Genomic DNA, 24,040 nt, shown 5'->3' with positions numbered 1-24,040 from the left:
TTCTCTGTATTTCCTGAATTTGAATGTTGGCCTGCCTTACTAGGTTGGGGAAGTTCTCCTTGATAATATCCTGAAGAATGTTTTCCAACTTGGTTCCATTTTCCCCCTCACTTTCAGGTACCCCAATCAGACGTAGATTTGGTCTTTTTACATAATCCCATACTTCTTGAAGGCTTTGTTCATTTTTTTTTCCTCTTTTTTCTTTAGACTTCTCTTCTCACTTCATTTCATTCATTTGATCCTCAATCGCTGATACTCTTTCTTCCAGTTGATCAAGTCGGTTACTGAAGCTTGTGCATTTGTCATGTATTTCTCGTGTCATGGTTTTTATCTCTGTCAGTTCATTTATGGCCTTCTCTGCATTGATTATTCTAGTTATCCATTCTTCCAATCTTTTTTCAAGATTTTTAGTTTCTTTGCGCTGGGTATGTAATTCCTCCTTTAGCTCTGAGAAGTTTGATGGACTGAAGCCTTCTTCTCTTAATGCATCAAAGTCATTCTCTGTCCAGCTTTGATCTGTTGCTGGTGATGAGCTGCGTCTCTTTGGAGGGGGAGATGCGCTCTTATTTTTTGAATTTCCAGCTTTTCTGCCCTGCTTTTTCCCCATCATTGTGGTTTTATCTGCTGTTGGTCTTTGATGATGGTGACGTACTGATGAGGTTTTGGTGTGGGTGTCCTTCCTGTTTGTTAGTTTTCCTTCTAACAGTCAGGACCCTCAGCTGTAGATCTGTTGGAGATTGCTTGAGGTCCACTCCAGACCCTGTTTGCCTGGGTATCAGCAGCAGAAGCTGCAGAAGCTGGAATATTGCTGAACAGCGAGTGTACCTGTCTGATTCTTGCTTTGGAAGCTTCGTCTCAGGGGCGTACCCCGCCATGTGAGGTGTGGGGTGTCGGTCTGCCCCTAGTTGGGGATGTCTCCCAATTAGGCTACTCAGGCAGTTGAGCAGGCAGACTGCCACTTGAGCAGGCAGTCTGTCCATTCTCAGATCTCAAACTCCATGATGGGAGATCCACTGCTCTCTTCAAATCTGTCAGACAGGGTCGTTAGTGTCTGCAGAGGTTTCTGCTGCCGTTTTTTTTTTTTTTGTTTAGCTGTGCCCTGTCCCCAGAGGTGGAGTCTACATAGACAGGCAGGCCTCCTTGAGCTGCTGTGGGCTCCACCCAGTTGAAGCTTCCCAGAGGCTTTGTTTACCTACTTAAGCCTCAGCAATGGCGGGCACCCCTCCCCCAGCCTCGCTGCTGCCTTGCCCTTAGATCGCAGACTGCTGTGCTAGCAATGAGGGAGGCTCTGTGGGCGTGGGACCCTCCCGGCCAGGTGTGGGATATAATCTCCTGGTGTGCCATTTGCTAAGACCCTTGGTAAAGCGCACTATTGAGGTGGGAGTTACCCGATTTTCCAGGTTTTGAGTGTCTCAGTTCCCCTGGCTAGGAAAAGGGATCCCCTTCCCCCTTGCACTTCCCAGGTGAGGCGATGCCTCGCCCTGCTTCAGCTCTCCCTGGTCGGGCTTCAGCAGCTGACCAGCACCGATTGTCCGGCACTCCCTAGTGAGATGAACCCAGTATCTCAGTTGAAAATGCAGAAATCACCCGTCTTCTGTGTGGCTCGTGCTGGGAGCTGGAGATTGGAGCTGTTCCTATTTGGCCATCTTGCTCTGCCACCCAGATCTACCTCCTTAACATCTACATTCTCCTGCTTCCCAAAGTCATACATATCTTTCACACCATTAATATGATAGTCTGGTTAACTGCAGTGCAAGATAGATTACTAAGATTTGCCGTCCATTACTCCAGCGTATGAGCAGTCATAGGAGATTGCAGAAGCAGAAAGCAGTTCTGATAGAGCAGGCAAAACCCAGTTTCTGGAGATAACAAGGCAACTGTTCTCAGGGGGCAATATATCTAGCAGTTGGTGTAAGGGCAATCCTGGGTAGAGCACAAACCACACTGATAGGCATCAGAGTGTGGTTATGAAGGCCAGAGTAGAAAGTCTGGGCAGAAAAGAAACTGAGCCTGTCAGCAGGCAGCTGGGCCCTCGCCTCCAGGTGGAGCTTTAAGGATCAGCTTATACTCTTGGTAGTGAAAGGGAGGGAAATGGCAGAAGAAAAGAAGGGGCCCATCGGTATGAAATGTGAGGCACAATGTTTTAAGGAGACACAGAACTGCTCATAGATAGGGGCTGTGGCAAAGCTGGGCCCACAGGTGAGGGTCCTGTGGTGTGGATCCAGCTATAGAGTGGAAAATGGATCAGGGACTGGGAACCAGGCTGTGTTCCACACATGGCTAGAGAGGCTCCAGTCTTAGCCCACTGGGAACACTGTAGTGTCCCCGGGAGCCTAGGAACAGCCTAATATCAAACCGTCAGTCAATCGCAAATCTCTTCATCCTCATCCAATCTTGTTTCTGTTAAACTTAGTTTTTCATCTAAAAATTTAGAATTTGCAAATACCTTTTCCAAACAGTATAAGCTATTCTTCATGAATAGTACAATGTACTATCAAGAAAGCATGCAAATCAGATTGGTATTAGTTCTTTTCATCTACCCCATTGTGTCTGACAAAGCATCCCTCAATTTAGTCCTGACAGATGAATGGTATTTACTTGTCACAACCTCAGGAAAAGCAACTCCACAATCTTTGTCCATTTTACACATCTAGCAAATGTCACTTTCACGAAATTTTCTCATACAAATGTAACAAACCCCTCATATCACAATATACCTCCAATTCTTATCCTTTAGTGGAGATGAAAAACAATGAAAGCTCTGCTATTTGAAGCCAATTACAACGCATTTAACTTGGCATTTTGAATGGCAAAAGAGACTCCTGCTGTCTTGTTTTGTGTACTCCAATTTATCAAGTTAATGCTTCTATAACAGCATCCAAACAAAAGCAAATGGCAAAATGAACACCCTACTCACTGTACTGGGAATGCACAGATCAGCTCAATTTAACAAGAGCCTCCTGACTGCCTTCTCCCATCAGGCCCTCGGTTAACATGCAGCCCGTACACTACATTGCATGACACCATTATTATTTTCAAGTTTACCACTAGTTAACTATATCCCTGAGATGATTACTAGACAACTCAAACTCCTTCAATATTTTCACGAAAATACAGGCTAAAGTTCAAATTTCAGTGCCCTGTTAAGGCCTTCCAAATGTTGGCCCTATTGGACATTATTATTATTGTTATTATTAATGTTTGCTTAGATTTACCCACATGTGTACCAGTTTTTTCCTCCTCATTCCTTCCAACATCTCCTTCATTCTTTCTGTGATATAGTTTTACTCTTATTTTTCCCAAAGACAATCATTTAGAGTATCTTTTAGTGTTGGTGGTAAATGCTTTTAGTTTTGTATGAAAATATGTTTATTTTCTAATCAATCTTAAAAGGTAAGGTAGTTGGGTATTATTCCCCTATCAAGTGCAATTGATGCTGCTAAAAAGCCAGCTGCCAATCAAATTCTTGGTAGATTATCTGCCTTTATCTCTGGTTTCTTTTAGGTCTTCTTTATGTCATTGGTAGACAAGTTGCATTTTTTCAGCCTCAATCAAAGGCTTAATTGAATCATGGTAACCTCCAATGTATATATTGGCCAAACATTACTGTGGATGGAGACAATATTATACCTTCATGACTCATTGCACACTGAGAGAGAATGTTTGTTAACGTAAGAAATGTTCTACCCTGTGTCATTCATTGGCATGACAATTCAGCCCTCTGGGGTCAGACTCAATTGCACAATGTGTATGTGTGTGTGTGTATATACACACACACACATATTACTCTATTCTGCTCTTTCTGAAGTCCCTTATTTCCAAAAAAAAAACCCAACTAATTTGGCCTTCACTATGTAGTTTCAGAATGACAAAGGTCTAAAAAGCCTTAATGACTAAGAAGCTAATGAGTCTGTACACGCTTGTGCAGCACTTTTCGGCTTGAAAGCACTTTATGAACATTGGCTAATTAATCTTTACAACATCCCACTCAGAAACAGAGTTAAACTGAAAATCATTAAACAGTGTAAAAAAGTCACTTTAGCCCTGGGAACTCATTAAAATATCACTAATATGCATAGAATTTGATCACTGGGCCTTCCATCAATGTACAGAAAAAAAGACAGTAGGAAGCCAGTCTTTTCAAACTTGCAAGCCACAGAGAAAGGCTATTAAAGCCCCATTGTGTGGTCTGGTACAATTATACATCATTAAAGAATGCTGGTGGTCTACACTAGAGAATCTTAGTGAAGGGGGCCATCCCGTTTGTGGACCCTACTTGTAGAAGGCAAAACAGCTTGAAGAGCCACATCATTGTCAGCCAAATGAACAGGTGAAAAAAGGTTTTCCCACCTACAGATAACACTTCCTCCCTCTGTGTAGATTCTGAAAACAGGACTCTTAAAGTCACTTCTGCCCTCAGGCAGTAACTATATAATAAAGCTTCACTGATTTGGAACCCACTGATTTGGAACTGGGGATGTTTTAAGATAGTTGTGACTCAAATGCTGAATAAACTCTTCAAGTAGAGTAATTTAGAATGTAACATATCAAAATATGAAAGCAGTCACATTATTTTCATACGATGAAATACTTTCAGATCATTTTTAGGAATATAATACTAAAAATCATTTTTAAATGAGTTTGGAGTTTTCCAGAGATTCCAGAAGAAAGCCCTGCTTCCAGAGGTGTAGCTTCATTCATTGCAATTTTGTTTCTACACAAATTCAATAAAGATAAAAGATGGAGCTTTTATTTTAGGAATCAGAATCATAAATGACTCTTGTTAGTTCGTGCCAAAATATATGCCCTTGGCTAAGGCATGCCTTTTTCTACCAGTGTTGTGCCCTCTTCAAAGGAAACAGACTCCAAAAGATACAAAGAAATATAAAATACAAACTTTGTTTTAAAAATTGTAATGGGGCCAGGCGCGGTGGCTCATGCCTGTAATCCTAGCACTTTGGGAGGCCGAGGCAGGTGGATCACTTAAGGTCAGGAGTTCAAGACTAGCCTGGCCAACATGGTGAAGCCCCGACTCTACCAGAAATTCAAAAATTAGCTGGCCATGGTGGCGTGCACCTGTAGTCACAGCTACTCAGGAGGCTGAGGCAGGAGAATCACTTGAAGCCGGGAGGTAGAGGTTGCAGTGAGCCGAGATTGTGCCACTGCACTCCAGCCTGGGCGACAGAGTGAGATTCCATCTCCAAAAAGAAAAAAAAAGAAAATATTGTAATGGAATAGATAATCCATGCCTTTTGAAATTGTCCACTATGAGAATTGACATTCTGAAGAACAGGGTGGGAGACTTCATTCACAAAAGACAATGGAGAATAAGAGGGCAAATAAAAAAGGAGGAGAAGCTTTGTTTGTCGGAGACAGAAACAAGGACAAGATAATGAGGCAGAGATGTGGGGAAGGAAACAAGGAAAGCAAACCCAAGGTGGGCTCCTCACTGGTCCAAATTTGGGGCAGAACACATCCTAAAGCGTGAGTCTTTACAGGCTCCCCTTCTCCTGTCTAGGCACCCCCATCACTCTTCTTCCATGTTCCCTTCTTAGGACAGGGAGATTGAGGTGCTTCTACTTCTGTACCTGAGTACTAAAGCTGGGATCCCAGGCAGGTTGGAATGAGCCCCTTCGACTACTCTAGCCCCCCTCCTACAAGCTAGTGTTGGCTAAAATATCCCCAGGAGGCTATCCAGGGGCAGAGAGGCTGAATTCAGTTCCTGGCAAGTAGCCTAGTAGCATCAACACCTGTTCTCTTTGAGTTTTTAGAGGCTGTGGTCTACTGAGTGCTTGAATTATGCAGGTGCTACTCATATCACTCAACAACCTTATTTCTATTTGGTCCTATATCCACCCCCCAGAACTTTAGGGAAATAACCTTCCCATGTCTGGGGGCAGTTTTTTATTCCCACCCTCTTATTTTCAGATACTCAGGGAAAACCCTGAAGGAATCTATTAGCAGGACCCATGTCTTTTCTAAAATAATTTTTTTTCTGATCATAGATTTCAAGAGAAAAAAAAGTACCCATATTTCTGCCACTCAAGGGTAACCATTATTAACATTTTGGAATATATCATTCAAGTTTTCTTCTCTTTTTCCTTTCACATAAAGTCAAATAGGCTAATCCTATACATAATATTACCTATTATGACCAGTTTCTATGGATGCAAAATATCCCATTGGATGGTCCAGAAATGTAAAATTTATACAGAAGGAAAGTAGATTAGTGGTTGCCTGCGTTAGCAGCAGTAACAGGATTTGCTGTAAATGGGCATAGGGGATCTTATTGGTAGTGTGTTCTAAAACTGATTTATGGTGATGGCTGTACCTTACTAAAAGTCATTGAATTGCTCACTTGAAATGCGTGCATTTTATGATATGTAAAATATACCTCAAGAAAGTGTTAAAAATTACCATAAATACTCTGTTCATGGTATGGATTAATGTAGTTTACTTAGTCAATCACACAACATTGGACATTTAGGTTGCTTCCAATTTTAGATTAATAATCCTGGGGTTAAACATCCTTGAAATTAAATCTTTCCAAATCCCATTATTATTTTCTTAGAGTAAAACATTGATATTGGAACTTATTTTTTTCAACACACAACTTAATATAGCACTTTTCTGTACCAGGAAATATTCTAAATGCTTTACTAATATTAATTCATTGGAGTGTATGTACCCTTTAAAATAATCCTTAACAACATGAACACATTTACTTTTTGCTAAAAGAAAACAGTACAGAAGTGCACAGAGTAAAGTAATGACAGTTGCCCCTCAATTTCCTGTCCCACTACCCATTCCCCTCCCAAGGTGCAACCCTGCTAGCATTTGTAGTGTATTCTTCTGGATGTTTTATGGCTACAGTCACACAATATCTAGTTTTAGGATTGTTTGTAAACATAAGTGAGATCACACTATAAGTTATTTTTGATACCTTCTTTTTCACTTGGCAATATATCTTGGAAATCTTTACATGTTATTTCGAAGAGATCTTACTTCATTCATCTTAATGTCTGCAGAATATTCTAGGGGATAGTTGTATCTGTTACCAGACATTGCCATTGTTTCTAATTTTTCTTTATTACAAATAATGCTGCTGTCAACTTTCTTACAAATAAATCTTCATGCACCTGGACAATACTTCTGTTTGACAGTTTCCTAAAGGTGGAATTTTAAGGTTGAAGAATATGTTCACAATAACACTTAATTACTACTGCCAAATCATCCTCCAAAAAGGCTCTACCAATTTATACTCCCACTAACAGTAATCAGAGGATTCATTTACTCCAACTCATAAAACATTGGGCATTATCATTCTTTTAAAATCTTGTCTATCTGATGGATAAAATCAATAATTTTTGTACTAAGTGACATCTGTTTGATTAATAGATTGAACACTTTTCATAATTTGTTGGTTGTCTGTATTTTTAAATATGGCCTCTTTTGCTTATTTTGCTTATCTTTTAGTGGACATTCATCTATTACTTATTGCTCAGTAAGTACCCTTTATGTGCTAAGAATATTAAACATTTTTCATTTTCACAATTCATGAACTTATTTGATAATCTTAATTGATAATCAAACAGTAATTGTCATCTGTTTGATACAATCCATTAGGCCTACAAGCTATGAGTGCTTTGTCTAAGATGAATCAATATTATGGCTCAGTAAACTTGGCCTACTCCCTCTCACAATGTGAGGAACTTTTACAAAGATATCTGCCTATATAACTCTGCCAAGGTTATTTTTATAAGCAGGTTGACCTACCTATATCATCCTGCCCATTTATTCTATCTGCCTTTGTAACTCACAGCTTCTGCAAAAAGTTGGTTTGAGCTACTGTTTGATCCAGGCATTCTTGAGTTTTAGTTATTAAGATTATTATGCTCATGCCTGTAATCCCAGCACTTTGGGAGGCCGAGGCGGGCGGACCACGAGGTCAGCAGATCGAGATCATCCTGGCTAACATGGTGAAAATCCGTCTCTACTGAAAATACAAAAAATTAACCAGGTGTGGTGGCACATGCCTGTAGTCCCAGCTACTTGGGAGGCTGAGGCAGGAGAATGGTGTGAACCTGGGAGGTGGAGCTTGCAGTGAGCCAAGATCGCACCACTGCACTCCAGCTTGAGCGACAGAGTGAGACTCCATCTCAAAAAAAAAAAAAAAAAGATCATTATGATTCCCCACTTACCCAGCACAAATAAATGCGGGAAGTTACACAATAGAGTAACCTAGTCAAGGTGTCAACGTATCAACACCCTGAAATGCTAGAAAAATCTTATTATATCACAATCAACATATGAACATAAAATTTCCTCTTAGACTATTTTCTGATGAGAAATGCCTAAGTTTTTCTTTAAATTTGAAATATATTCACATTATTTCCTCCTATTAGTAGCAGAAGGCTTTCTTTCACTGTCTCATTTATCAAACTCCTTCCTTTTTATAATTCCTGGTTCATAAAGTAGAGGACACTACATAAAGGCAGAATCATACAGCATGTGGCCTTTTGTGTCTGGCTGCTTTTACTTTGTATACTGTTTTAAGGGTCCATTTATATTGAAGATATATCAGTACTTTATTCCTTTTAAAATTTTGTTTTAAAGAAGTAGTTTTTTTTTTAGGGCAGTTTTAGGTTTACAGAAAAGTTAAATTGAAAGAACAGGGATTTCCCATGGACCCCGCCCAGCACACAGTTTCCCCTATTATTAACATCTTACATTAGAGTGGTACAGTTGTTACAACTGATGAGTCAATACTGACACATTATTAACTAAAGTGCAGTCTACAAAGTCTACAATAGGTTCACTCTCTGTGTCACACATTCTGCAGATTTTGACAAATGTACAGGTTCACCATTACAGTATCATACAGAATAGTTTATTGCCCTAAAAATTCCCTGTGCTTCACCTTCCCTCCTTCTCCCTAAATCTCTGGCAACCACTAATCTTTTTACTGACTCTGTGGCTTTGCCTTTTCCCGAATGTCACATAGTTGGAATCACGCAGTATATATCCTTTTCAGATTAGCTTCTTTTACTTAGCAATATCCATTTAAGGTACCTCTACATCGTTTCATGGCTTAATAGCTCATTTCTTTTTATCACTGACTAATATTCCATTAACTGGATATACCCGTGTTTGTTTATCCATTCACCTATTGAAGAGCATCTCAATTGCTTCCAAGATTTGACAATTATGAAAAAAGCTGCTATAAACATTCATGTGCCAGTTTTTTTTTGTAGACATAATTTTTTGACTCATTTGTATAAATATCCAGGAACGCAATTGTGGGATTGCATGGTAAGCGTATCGTTAGCTTTGCAAGAAACTGCTAAGCTGTCTTCCAAAGCGGCTGTGCCACTTTGCATTCCCACCCTTTCCTATGTCTGGATCCTTCCTGTCCCTTCAAAGGAGGAGTGTTTCCCTTCATTTGGTATTGCTTCCATCTTCACTGTGTAATCTACATCTGCTTGGCTTCATGTCCTCATTCCCTGCCATTTTGCTTACGGTCTTGCAGTCTTCAGAAATGGCTGGCTTGTGGCCTGTCTATGACGTCCCAATTACCCGATCATGAAATGCATCAACTATTCTACATTCTTATTTTCTGCAGCCTTTAACACTTGATCACCAACTGTATATGAAACTTTGGTTTCCATGGACTATACACCCTTATTTAATCTTTTTCTACATTTCTGACACTCATGTTCAAGTTATATTCCCAGGTTCAGTCTTTGGTCTTCTAACTACCCACTTCTACATTCTCCCTCTAAGGATTTATTTATTTCCACAATATTACAAATATTACAAAATAAAGTGGGTTGTCTATGCAAGAATTAACCTTTGAGCAAGAGTCAGAAAAGACAACAAATTCAGTACTGCCATATATTTAAGGCAGCTGAGAAGACTTCCTCCTTCTGCTCTTGAACTTTGGTCTGTCACAAATTCCCTCTGCCTCTGATTTCACTTCCCTACATCACTAACCCCACTTTTGATTAGTCACATCTGCTACCTCCCAGACCCACTTTTCAGTCTCTAATCCAGACACAACTTGAGCTCTGAAAACATTTGCTTCCTCTATCTTATAGTCTAATTTTAGTATTCCTGGTCCTAGACTGAATTGAACTCTGAATTCAACCATAGTAACTGAACCGGCACCAAAGTCCCTTCCTTTTATCTGTGTCTTCAGAAGTTACCACTGGGACGATTCTCAAAGTGGGCTCTCTGGTGCTGACATTTTCTCTGTGCTCTGGCTCCACATCACCAGGTGCCTACAGGATATTTCAACTTGAAGGTTCTTTTTATTTTATTTTTAAAAATTATTTATTTATGTATTTATGTATTTATGAGACGGAGTCTCACTCTGTCGCCCAGGCTGGAGTGCAGTGGTGCTATCTCAGCTCACTGCAAGCCCTGCCTCCCAAGTTCACGCCATTCTCCCGCCTCAGCCTCCTGAGTAGCTGGGACTACAGGCACCTGCCACCACTCCCGGCTAATTTTTTTTTTTGTATTTTTAGTAGAAACGGGGTTTCACCGTGTTAGCCAGGATGGTCTCGATCTCCTGACCTTGTGATTCGCCCACCTTGGCCTCCCAAAATGCTGGGATTACAGGCGTGAGCCACCGGGCCCGGCCAACCTGAAAGTTCTTATAGTGCCACAAACTCAGCATTCCGAAACCAAGTTTAACATCTCAAATTCCCCTGTTCTTCCAAAAGAAAGAGGGTTTCCTCCTCCATATGTGCCAAAAAAAAAAAAAAAAAAAAAAAATCATTAAAGTTCAAATCACCCAGTTCCAAATCCTGGGAGCCATCATTGATTGCTATCCAGATGTAGGCATAAGCAATTCAGGAGCTTTTGAAACTTCTGTTCCCATGGCCTTGATTTTCCCTAGTCCAGCACTGCCATCACTCACCATCTCTGGTAACAGTTCCCAGATCTCTCACCATTGCTGCAACAGTAGCCAAGATCCTCTCACCCTTGCAATGTGACAAGAACCCAGTAACCTTTGTTTCCCATCCAGAAAAGCTATAAATTTAAACACACTAACTCTCCATCCCAACGTGCTCCATTGTCTTAACTTTTTTTTTTTTTTTTTTTTTTTTTTTTTTGAGACGGAGTCTTGCTCTGTCGCCCAGGCTGGAGTGCAGTGGCCAGATCTCAGCTCACTGCAAGCTCCGCCTCCCAGGTTCACGCCATTCTCCTGCCCCAGCCTCCGGAGTAGCTGGGACTACAGGCGCCCGCCACCTCGCCCGGCTAGTTTTTTGTATTTTTTTAGTAGAGACGGGGTTTCACCATGTTAGCTAGGATGGTCTTGATCTTGTGACCTCGTGATCCGCCCGTCTCGGCCTCCCAAAGTGCTGGGATTACAGGCTTGAGCCACCGCGCCCGGCCTTAACTTTTTAAAATGTAAGATATAAATATGTCTTGCACATATTAAATGCTAGTCATTTTCAAACTACACTAGTGTGAGCATTTTCATACCACATACAGTATTTTTAAAAATGTCATTAGAAGCTCATCAGAAAATACCTCCAATATTTAAGACTGTGGCTTAGCATTTTACAGACACTGTGGAAGATATGTAATAATCTCAGGAAAAATAATAAGGAAATATAAAATTGCTATTTAGAGAAACACATGAGACCCAGAGGGGATTCTTCTACTTACATATCTTTTTTTTTTAATTTCCAAAATAATTCATCATCCAAATGCAACACAAATGACATGGATAATAAACCATACTATTTTTTAATTTCCAGTAATATTCTCCAGTGGAGTTTAAACCAGAGAAGGCTCTGAAAAATATGCTTAGAGCATTAATATTTAATTAAGGTAATAGTACCTTAAATGGATATTATAAGTGTAAAAGCCTTGATAAAATTCATAAACTGTATCTATGCAACTAAAACACAAAAGTGGTACCTAGTAAATTCAGGGCATTCTTAATGGATAGCCTTGAAGACAAAAAGAGCTTTAAAGTTTGGCCTAAAAAACAGAACTTTGTGAAGGGCCAATCAATCATTTATTAACAAACCAGAGTATCAATCCAAAATAGCAGAGAGGAAACTGTCTACATGAGTCATCAGTAATTCAACAAGATTTCTTATTTGGTATCCTAGAACAGTCTAACTTACAAACTAAGACGCTAGCTTCGAAGCCAAAATACTTTCTTGCCCCTATTCACGGTTTCTACTTTCCACCCATATTCTGTCTGCAACAGAGTCTCAGCCTTTCCTTTATTGCTTCCTTTCTCTTAATGGTTCGGCTATTTATTTTAAGGGCTCAATTACATACAAAGTAAGCAGAAAGAATAAATGATAAGCCTAAAGAGAGCAGAAGGAAAGAATTAATTAAAATAAAAGTAGAAAATAGTAAATGAGAAAACAACAATTAGAATTGATAAATAAATCCAGAAATAGCTCATGTAGGGAAAAGCAATAAGGCAAATAAATCACTAGCTAGTTTAATCAGAGGGAAAAAACCCCGAAAATATACTAAAACAGAAGTGATAAAAGAAATAGAGTCACAGCTACAGAAGACAACTAAAAGAATTATAATAGACATTTTTGCCATAATCTCAAACTTATATATTTGCAAATCTGATGTAAACTTGTATATTTTAAGCAAAATATAAATTAACAAAACTGAATCAAGAACTGAATCAAGTTCTTCAAGAAGACCTCAAAATTTCTGAGTAAAATAGTCACCACAGAAATAACAAAGAGACTTGTAAAAGAATCATTCTCAGAAAGGGGGCCAGTCCAAATGGCTTCATAGGCAAATTCTTTCAAACCTTCAAGAACAAGAAAATTCCTATGCTATTCAAACAATTCCAGAATCCAGAGAAGGAAACTCTCAAATATTTTTTGAAGACACATTATTTATTACTGATAGCACATCATGATAAAAATAATAAAAAAATCAAACCTACAAAATAGATCCCTTATGAAAACAGATAAGGATTCTAAATAAAAATATTAGAAGATTTAACATCTTCTCTTCCTTCCTTCCCTTCCTTCCTTTCCTTCCCTTCCTTCCTTCCCTTTTCTCTCTCTCTCTCTTTCTCTCTTTCTCTCTTGTTTTGAAACAGAGTCTCACTTTGTTGCCCAGGCTGGAGGGGGGCACGATCTTGGCTCACTGCAACCTTCACCTCCCGAGTTCAAGCAATTCTTCTGCCCCAGCCTCTTGAGTAGCTGGGACTATAGGCGCGCGCCACCATGCCTGGCTAATTTTTTGTGTTTTTAGGAGAGGCGGGGTTTTACCATATTGGCCAGGCTGGTCTTGAACTCCTGACCTCATGATCCACCCACCTCGGCCTCCCAAAGTGTTGGGATTACAAGCGTGAGCCACAGCGCCCTGTCAGAAGATTTAATATCTATATATTAGAAAGTTGAGTTTAAATATAAATATAAATACTAAAAAATGGAACATGACTAAGAATTTATATTTAGAATAAACTGATGGTTCAATGTTTCAAGATCAATTATTCCAAACTTTCATATTAACTTTTAATGGAAAAAAATGATCATCTTAATATTCTAAAAGGTCATTTGATAAAATCCAATACCCAATGGCTATAAAATTTTTAATAAGTTATAATGGGTATTAAAGAATATTTTTAATGGAAAAACATGCCATATTTCTCAGTAAAAAGATATTGAATCAATATTTTAAAAATATCAATTACTTCTCCAAATTAATCTATAAATTTTATTCTAGTGAAACGTAGAATGATACTTTTGGAATTTTTTTTTAAAAAGGTAATTCTAAAATTCAAATAAAATGAAAAACGTTTAACAATAGTCAATATTAAATGAAACAAGAGAAATAAGAGGAACCAATTGTAAGGTTATGATGACCAAAACAGAATAGTACTAAGTAAACAATAATCATGCAACTTAATGGAACAGAAGTCCAGAACCAAATACATAAAATAAGTTCATATGTAAAAAAAGGATGGTTTCATCAATAAATCGTGTTGGGACATAGTTCGTCATTTGAAAAAAGCCTAAAAATTAGAAAATCCTTTTTGAAAAAGCCCAGGGAAATTAAAGATAGAATAAAAATATATAACTATAAAAGCCATAGGGAAAATGTGGTAAACATTTACATAGATCTTCATTGTGAAAGGCCTTTCCAACCAAACATACTTTGTGCATGTCCAACCTTATATGTGGAAATTATATGAGAGACTTCACACACATTTAAAATTGAAAACATCTATATCTCAATATATAAAATAAATTAAAAAGCAAAGGACACTAGGAAAATTTTTTGTGATGTTTATGATAATTATGAACATCCGAAGTAGGAAAAAATCAGAAAAAAAAACTCAAAAATGGTCAAAAGACATAAACAGAAAGTTTACCAAAAAGAAACACAAATAGCTAAAAGAATGAAAAATGTTTAGTACACTAATTATCAAAGAAATATAAATTAAAATAACAATGAGCTACCAGATTTCTCCTACTATATTGACAAATATTATCATCAAAATTAATACCCAGGGCCAATAATAATATGGGAAAACAAGCATTCTCATATAATTCTTGACGGAGATTCATTGGTGCAACAATTCTGAAGAACAGTTTTGCAAAGTGTATAAAATCCCTTTAAAAAGTACAGGCCCTTTGCCCTTACAATTCTATTATTAGAAATTTATCTTAAGTAAATAAGCAGATGAATTTATTTAAATGTCTTAACAAGGAGCAAATTCAGGTTTTGTAAGGCCTAAAACTCATACAATTGGGAAGGGATATTATTTATTATCACCATGAGTACTATTTATTATACTTAAAAACAGTGAAGATGGTAAATTATATATGTATATTTTGCTTCAATTAAAAATTGTTTCAAAAATAACTTTTTTTTAGAATTAGAAATCACAATGTACAAGTTTTTTTAAATTGACAATATCCCAAACATCACAAGATCCAGAAATATAGCATATTTGTATTAATTTTTCTAAATTTTTGATAGCATGCTTTTTTATTGCCTCTGCATGTAACTATAATTTTTAATATTATTTTCCTATAGATATACAGAAAATAATTACATTCTCATTAGCATACTGATAAAAATGAGCTTTATGTTATTGATGATGGGATGCATAATACATACAACTTTACCCAACGACACATTCCTATTTGCACTAATTCTCACCTAAAAGCAAAAAAAAAAGAAAAAAATCATGTTTATCATGGCATATGCTGCATTTTTGAGTATGCTCCTGATAGGAGAGCATAAAATTTCTATTTTGACTAGGCATCTATGAAAAACCACATTTTACAGATCTGATTGGAAGATTTTTTCCATAGACTAGCTTCTGAATTCATACATTTCAAACCTTGTTTCTCCTTCACTATACATATACTTCCAGAGCCACATGCTATAGACCACTTTCATATCAAAATACAACCACTGACCTTGTATCCCTGCATCAAGATGCTGAGTGAACTGGGATGGTGAGCAAAAGAGTATTCAGAAAAGCCATTCCTACAGCATAAAGCTAGCAACAGCTTTCCACAAAAGGGATTGGAAACCATAAAAATTATCCTACTAAACTCAAATTGAAGGTATCTGCGGCAGGACTTATCTCTAGTTACAACCCAAAAATATCTGTGGCCTTTCAGGAACACCTGATGAATGGGGAAATCTGACAGACAGGAAGCTGGAAGGGAAAAAGAGTTATCTCAAATGAATATCATTAAAATATCTTACTTTTCCTAACTTTACAAAACTTTCCTCCTTCTCATGTTCTTTTGCAGAGTGATTTTTTTTCCCATCTGACTTATTTTTTAGCACTCCTCAAGGCTTGATTCTGAGACTTCCTATCTTACTCTCCTCTCTTTCTAAAAAATCTTATCTACAACACTGGATTAAATTGCCTTCTACATGCATATGACTCTCAAGTTTATATTTCTAACCCAGGTTACCCCCTTGAGCCCAAGATCTGTGTGTATCCAATAGCTTATTCAACATTTTCACTTAGATGTCTCAAAAGCACCTCAAGTACTTTATGTCCAAGGCAGAACTCATAATTAAACACCCTCAACCACTTATTTCTCTTCCAAGAGGAGTATATCTTAGTGAAGGCACCATCTTTCCACAAAGGGCTGAACCCAAAAACCTAGAGCCATGTCCCATACCCAACATCACTGAGTCCAGCTAATTTTACCTGTTAGTTATCTCTCAACATTGTCTGCTTCCTTTAATCATCACTTTCCACTCCCTCACCCCCACCCCAATCCAAGCTACCCTTCTGGCTGTTCCATGGCTTCCTATTGCTTAGAGGGCCTACACTCAAAGCCCTTCACAATCTATTCCCAACACACAGTGGACTTTTCTTGACTTATCTTCCAGCACTCTTCTCCCTTTACATTTTTTATATTCTAGTCACAATAGATTATCATGCCTAGGTACAACTAAGTTTTATACCTCTGTCTTTGTCCTTCATAATTCCGTCATTCTAGAACCTTCTTGCCTACTTTGTGCATCTGTCAGACTCTACTTATTTTACAAGGAACAGCTCAAATATCTCAATAAAATCTTTCTGGACTTTTTGATTTGCTCTACCGTTTTCTCTCTGCACTCTCCTCATCCCACCAAAGAAATGGCACTTTATATGCTTTTATAGCTCTAATGGTTTTATAGCTCTTTGTACATACCTCTAATGCAGTACTTTCATATTAAACATTTATTAATTTATTATTTATTTTCATTTAATTTTTTAAAAAATACAGGGTCTTGTTCTGCTGCCAAGGCTGGAGTGCAGTGGCACAGTCACAGTTCATGGCAAACTGGAGGTGAGAGCATCACTTAAGCCTAGGAGTTTGAGGTTGCACTGGGCTATGATTTGCACCACTGCACTTTAGCCTGGCTGACAGAGCAAGCCTCTATCTCTCCCCCAACAACAACAAAAAAATATATATAGGAGAAAGAAAAGAAAGAAAGTAAGTACAGGGGTAGGGCTAGCTTCAGTAAGAGATAAATAAGATCTTGAATGAGGTCATTAAAATTCTGACCCATCCTCCTTTTATCTCAGCTGTCTGTCACTCTCATTGACCTAAATTGGGTCACATGGTGATTGTTGAACCAATCTCTGAGGCCAAAGAAAACCAATCCTCTAGTAGGCTTAGCCAGAACTTAGCCATATACCCATGATTGAGCTTTGAGTAGAGCCAACAAAGACTAAGAGGTGGGGACAAGATAGTTCTCCAGAGGAAAATCAAGGCCTCCCACCAAGATGCTGAATGTCCAAGATAATAAACGTACACAAATATAAAGTCCTTTGAGAAAGTTATAACTAACCTTCATTTCTGGCAGAATTCTCAGTGTCACTTTACTTATTTAGATTTCATAAAATTTAAACTCTACTTCTAAAAATATTCTGAAATTCTTAAGAATGTTAGGCTGATGTTTCCGAACATCCAGCGCAATACCTAGCATAGAGTGGTGGCTCGAGCAATGTATGTTAAATAAATAAAAGAATGAATTAATAAATAACACAGTCTGTCAGAGGTCTAAAGTAATGTGTAGAAAATGTCATATAGAAAGACATACATTCATCAGATCAAGAAATCCAGATATCTGCTTTACTCTAAAGTGTAATTTATCATTCATCAGATCAAGAAATCCAGATATCTGCTTTACTCTAAAGTGTAATTTATTATTTAATGAGTAAGCAAGTCAGACACAGCCTGTGTTGGCTTAAAGAAACATCTGTATATTTTTGTCATCTCCTTTTCTATTTTTCCTTTCAAAGAAATAGTTGAGAATATGAGCCATGGCTTTAAATTCTTGTCTTCACTTACTAAGATAAATGTAACATGATCATATATGAACCCAAATTGTATTTTGGACTTTTGTTGATATATTATGGCATCCATGGCCATGATCAAACCAGAGCCTGACCTAAGCTGACACTACAGAAATGCTGACTACCAAGTAGAGTTTTGCCTGAGCCAAAAGCAATGATGCCTATTTGTATTGGTCTTAAAGGGCAGAAATTTTCCTTATGAATATCTCTGGCAGACTAACTCTTGCAAGTTAGTTTGATTCCATGACTTCCCTAACACTTATTCATGACCATGAGAGTTAGAGAAGGCCATCAACTCAAGGAATTTATAAGATCCAGTATCAAATCATGAAGAGAAAGTGAACTCCTTGATATCAGAGTCAATATTTTATTTATTTTTCTCTCCTTCTAAAATAGGGCACAATCTCTGGCACAATGTTTCTCAAGAAATAATTCTTGAATTGACATGCACACATACACACAAATATGTATCTTTAAGGATTTATATGTTGATTCACATTCTGCCAGCTGTTAAGCTTTCTTTAGGCACAATCACCTACAAAAGGAGAATGTGGGGCAGATCTTCCCATACGCACAGCTACCAAGAAGCTTACAAGGCAGGCGTGGGTTGGGGTAGATAAAGGATCAACTTTTACATTATGCAATCTTTTCTTGTATACAATCTTCCCTATTCTTTGAAGAAGAAAACCTTGAAAAACTAAACTGCATTCTTTTAGGTCAACATGGGAGATCAACTAAAAAAATGAAATCTGTTTTCTTCAGGAGACTTGCTGGAGTTTGCAGGGGAACCTGAGTGTTGCAGAGAGGAAGAATCAAGACAAGGCTAGCCAACTTTTCTCTGCAAGTTCTACCAGCCTGGGTTCTCTCACAGTCACCCAAATCTCCTTCCTCCATTTGAAAAAAATAGGGAAGCAGCAAAAATTCTCTCTAAATATATATCAATTTAGAAAGATAATAAAGATGATAGAAACCAAAACAAATAAACAATTCCTATCATTGGAAGCATTATTTGTGTAAATTACATATTAGACTCAGCACTAATCTTATTTTGCCAACGTATCATAGATAGCCATTCTTAATATATGCTTTAAGCTAATTTCAGAAATGTTTTTTTCATTTTCTAGGAAAAAAAGATATTGATTTATCATCTGTACTTCTACCAAATTTTTTTAAGTTAAAAAGGAATTTATGCTTTCCTTCTTGATTTCATGATACTTTAGGGAAAGTTCATAGCAAAATACTAGCTTTAGATGTTCTTGTCTATACTCGTATTGTCTCAGAAACAAATTCTATGCCTAAAAGAATCAGTTTAAGGCATCACTAAGAGCATTTTGGTTCACTGATATATAACTCAATATATCCTCAATGTTTATGTTATAATTCAGTAGATAGAACCCAAATAAGCAAGTAAGAGATTAAGGTACTGAGGGAAAACAGCTCTAGGGAGTAAAATATGAAGCTCACAAATAAGAGATGCAGCAAGTTTCAGATTTTAAGGTTTGAAAGGTTTGAAGGAAGGGATTGCTTCTCAGATATGTTCCAAAGGGGAGTTGACAATTTCAACATATTTCATAACTATTTATTGATTTTGCTTAAGTCCAAAATGTGGTACAGATAAACATTTTATTTATTATTTTCTGTGTTTCCTGTTTTTTTTTTCCCTCGACTCAGTCTACCACTATTCAGTTATTTTGGGGCCTATGTACTTAAAATCCTGGTTCATTCTGAGGACCTGAAGGCCTAAATCACTCTGGTAATTTTTTTATTCCACGTCTGCAAATCCTAATCAATGATCACCTGCACCATGAGAAAAATCTCTTCACTGGTCTTTCTGCCTCCAGTGTCTCCCTGCTGAGATCTCCTCTTCTCTGCCACCATTTACTCCCCAGATCTGATCATGTAGTCTCTGCTCAAATGTCCTTAGCAACTTCCTATTGCCTTCAGGTCAGGGCATTCCTGGACCTTCACAGTCTGACTCCAACATGTATTCCACTCTCATTTTCTCCTGGCCCTTGCACAAGTGACCCTGACCCACACCTACGAAGTGAAATATAAAGCCAAACAATAGCTCTCTTCCTTTCCAACATAAATTTTTAAAAATCAATTATTGCCATGACAGCTAGTCAAACTTTTCAGGTCAGCCTTTGCATTTGAAATATTTTCTCTTTCTTGGTTATTTAGCATCATTTTCAAAAAATTTGCCTTAATGTACACCTGTCACTTGTTGTACTGAAGTCAAATTAGCAAATATTTCCTAAATGTCCAATGTCTAACATCAATATCCAGCACCCATTTTGTTCTATGGAAATGTGAAGAGGATAGACATTCATTTCTTAACTGTTGAGATTATAAAAGAGAACAAAACTCTCATCACACTCCAGGATACCAGACTGTTGGTTCACATTGTCAAAGATGAAACTGTTCCATTAGGTGCTTGGTAATGAAAGAGTTAAGAGTAAAGTGTTTAACAGAGGACTTCCAGAAAAACGTATTTTCCATAAACCTTTGCTGACAATATATCAAATCATTGGTAAAATGGGACAATAAAATAACTACTTTAGTAACCCAATCTTTGCATTAGTTTGTCTACCTTTGAGAAATAAATACTAACATTAACTACTTTCATAAAGCAAAACAGTATCTCAAAGCTCTGAGTTATTATTTAAAATACAATAAAGTCAAGTTCATCATATATTATTACAGTGGATTTTTAAAGAACATAGCCAGGGCATGGTGGCTCATGCCTGTAATCCCAGCACTTTGGGAGGCCGAGACGGGCGGATCACTTGAGGTTGAGAGTTCGAGATCAGCCTGACCAACATGGAGAAACCCCATCTCTACTAAAAATACAAAATTAGCCAGATGTGGTGGTGCATGCCTGTAATCCCAGCTACTCGGGAGGCTGAGGCAAGAGAATCGCTTGAACCTGGGAAGTGGAGGTTGTGGTGAGCCAAGATCGTGCCATTGCACTCTAGCCTGGGCAAGAAGAACGAAACTCCATCTCAAAATAATAATAATAATAATAATAATAATAATAATATAGACAAAACATCAATTGGTAAATCTTATCTAATGAATACTCACAAAGCTTTATGACAATCACTTGACAGAATGTAAAGATTTTATTTCTGTGATTCTAAAAATAAACTGTACACTTTGGTAGGCTGAGGCAGGAGGATCACTTGAAGCCAGGAGTTTGAGACTAGCCTGGGCCACAAAGTGAGACCCTATCTCTACAAAAAAAGTTAAAGAATTAGTCAGGCATGGTGGTGCACACCTGTAGCCTCAGCTATTCAGGAGTCTGAAGCAGGAGGACCACTTGAGCCCAGGTGTTCAAACCTGCAGTGAACTTGCCACTGCCTTCTAGCCTGGGTAAGCAGATGGTGACCTTGTCTCTAAATAAGAGAGAGAGAGAAAGAAAAAAAAAACTGTAGAAAACTAATATAAGTTCAATATCTCCAGTTCCTGTATAAGTTCTGATTCTGACTGAAACCGAAGAATTAACTTTGTTTAAAACAATAGAATAGCCAGGCACAATGGCTCATGCCTATAATCTCAGCACTTTGGAAAGCTGAGGCAGGAGGACTGCTTAAAAAAATATATTTTTTAAATCATCTGGGTGTGGTGGCACATGCCTGCGGTCCCAGCTACTTGGGAGGCTGAGGTGGGAGGATCGCTTGGGCATGGGAGGTCAAGGCTGCAGTCGGCCATGATTGTGCCACTGCACCGTAGCCTGGGTTACAGAGCAAGACCCTGTCTCAAAAAAATAAAAATAAAAACAACAGAATAGTCTAGAAATAATCTTGAAGTTAGGTTTTCAATTTTTATGTTCCTTAAAGTGAAGGTGTTTGAGAACCTTGAAAAAGTAAAGTGTGTTCTTTTAGGTCCACCTGGGGGGATGAATGAAAAATAAAGAAATCTTTTTTCTTCAGGAGACTTGCTGGAGTTTGCAGGGGAACTTGAATGTTGCAGAGGGGGAAAATCAAGACAAGGATAGCCAACTTTTCTCTGCAAGTGCTCCCAGCCTGGGTTCTCTCACAGTCATCCAAATCTCCTCCCTCCATTTCGGATGGCTGTTCCCTCCTTCCCACAAAAGCAGTGTGCACCAGCCCACAGGGTGTCAGCTCATACCCTGTTTTGCTCCTGGCACTTCAAGAAGAGTGCACACTCTCTGGGGTTTAGAGACCATATTTGGAGAGACCACTTTTTTGTTAGCTGAGAATCCCCATTTGCTGGGCAAAATGTTCAGGAACACTGTTTCAATGTCTCTAAGATCAGACCTAAATGGGTATTTAGTAACTGCATGAATCCTGAGAAGGGAAGACTACAATACTCTGAGTAACTGTATGCTATAACTGTATTTTAAAGGCTGCATCAGTATTTTAAAGCCTGCTGGGATGAACTTGAAGCTTCATCCGTAAAAGGACAAGACTCTTGTTTCAGTTCGTAATTCCCATGAGGTGGCTTCTGTGGTTTACCTTCCCCTTCAACATTTGGCATTTTCCTGGGTTTCTTTTACAGTTAATCTCAATTAAATTACTTCAGGAGGCTGTATGTGGGTGAATGTGGGGGTGTGGGAAGAGAGAGTTAATTTTGTAGTTGAATAAATTCCACTTAGAACTTTATAAAGTTTTCCCCCCAAGTCTCACATCAAGCTCACAGTGCAGAAATCATAACACACAGTATTGCTTTCCTTTCAGTCTGCTCCTGTGTGGGACTCTAAAGACAGCAATGGGATCTGTAAATAGGTAACTGCTGTTTGAGCAATAATCCTACCATTGTATAAGTTATTTACTTAACAAACCAGAGTTCCAGGATAAATATGATTATAATAAACAAAATACACTCCCTGCCAAGAAACAGCAGTGAATCACCATTTACAAGTTTGATAGAATAAGTGTGGGCTGTTCATTTTGTCAGTACCTGTATATGATTTGGCATTTAGGACTTTAGGTTTCTCATTGCTCAATTTAAAGCTTATTCTTAGATAATTCAATTGATCGATTAATTATGTGAAATTCAACAGCCTTCTCACAATATCATTATATTTGTGCTGCTATTCACAAAGTGACTAGTGTTTCGGAAGCTAATTTTTCTGATAAATTTGAGAAAACAGATTAGAGGCTGACTTACTCTTCAACAAGTTCCTTCGGTGCATGTAGGAGACAGACTGTGCATGCTCATAAAATGAAAAGGCCTGTAGCCAAGCAGGCAAGCAGATATTAGCAGCTGTACAATGGCTACCTTGCAAGTAAGTACCATATTCAATACCTGAGTGAGTTGTAAATGAGCTTAATACAGATCAGAATAGCAGGAAAAAAAAAAAAAAAGTCTTGGCATGTATGCATCCTAGGGAAGCCCAGGGTAAAGGCAGAGGCACTAATCAGAGTTAAAGTAGAATACTGAATAACTACTCTGAATAACAGAGAATACTGAATAGTATAGAAAACTGGAAAACAGCCTCCATGGTCCAAGCCTCCTCTATCTGGAAATAAGATTCACAGAAGAGTAGAAAGGATAGGAAATCTCATCCCACAAGTATTCATAGGGAAGCTACCACATGCACTGTGTAGCACAGCCATGAACTTGGACAAACACAGAGAAAGTAGAGACAGGCATTGACTAACACAAGGCCCAGAGTCATTTTGGGAGCCCTGGACAAAATACAAATGCTCATCCTGATTAACACACCCTAAATCCCAAAGAGGATCCATGAACCAACTGGGACCTACTAAGGATCCACAGAGGATTGTAGAATGCTTGGAGCCTCAACTTGTCTCTGAACCTTAATTAGAAAAGCCCCAGAACTTTCACATGGAGGGAGTTTTGCACTGTGGCTCCTTAGCCAGGATCACCTCCCCTTGGGACTCACACTGTCACAGGCTAATCCATAGATCCCACACTTTTCCCCATCAAGAACACCTTTTTGTTATTTTTTTTTTCCTTATGGATAGTATGTTTTAAAATCTCCACCTATCTGGCAGTGAGCCGAGATTGCGCCATAGCACTCCAGCCTGGATGACAAGAACGAAACTCCGTCTTAAAAAACAAAACAAAACAAAACAAACAAAAACTCCACCTATCTCTAATTTTGTTTTATTGTCAATGTTCTACTTTATTTATATATTTATTTATTTATTTATTTATTTTTGAGACGGAGTCTTGCTCTGTCACCCAGGCTGGAGTGCAGTGGCACGATCTCGGCTCACTGCA

At 38.1% G+C, this 24,040-nt stretch overlaps 1 protein-coding gene across 3 annotated transcripts in view; it reads right to left on the bottom strand.

Moving 5' to 3' along the window:
- PDE11A (phosphodiesterase 11A) overlaps positions 1-24,040 on the bottom strand; it is a 522,267-nt gene that overhangs the window by 305,410 nt on the left and 192,817 nt on the right. The window contains exon 1 of one of the 3 annotated variants that reach the window (XM_011991831.1): positions 16,267-16,395. The exons of the other annotated variants lie outside the window; for them this stretch is intronic. The gene's annotated coding sequence lies outside the window, so the exon portion shown is untranslated. Of the gene's footprint in view, positions 1-16,266; positions 16,396-24,040 lie in introns of those variants that run through there. 3 annotated transcript variants of the gene reach the window in all.

This window comes from Mandrillus leucophaeus, unplaced genomic scaffold (assembly GCF_000951045.1).
Source record: "Mandrillus leucophaeus isolate KB7577 unplaced genomic scaffold, Mleu.le_1.0 Scaffold40, whole genome shotgun sequence".
Taxonomy (NCBI): domain Eukaryota; kingdom Metazoa; phylum Chordata; class Mammalia; order Primates; family Cercopithecidae; genus Mandrillus; species Mandrillus leucophaeus.
The sequence above is the reverse complement of the archived record's forward strand: the minus strand, read 5'-3'. Positions and strand labels throughout refer to the sequence as shown.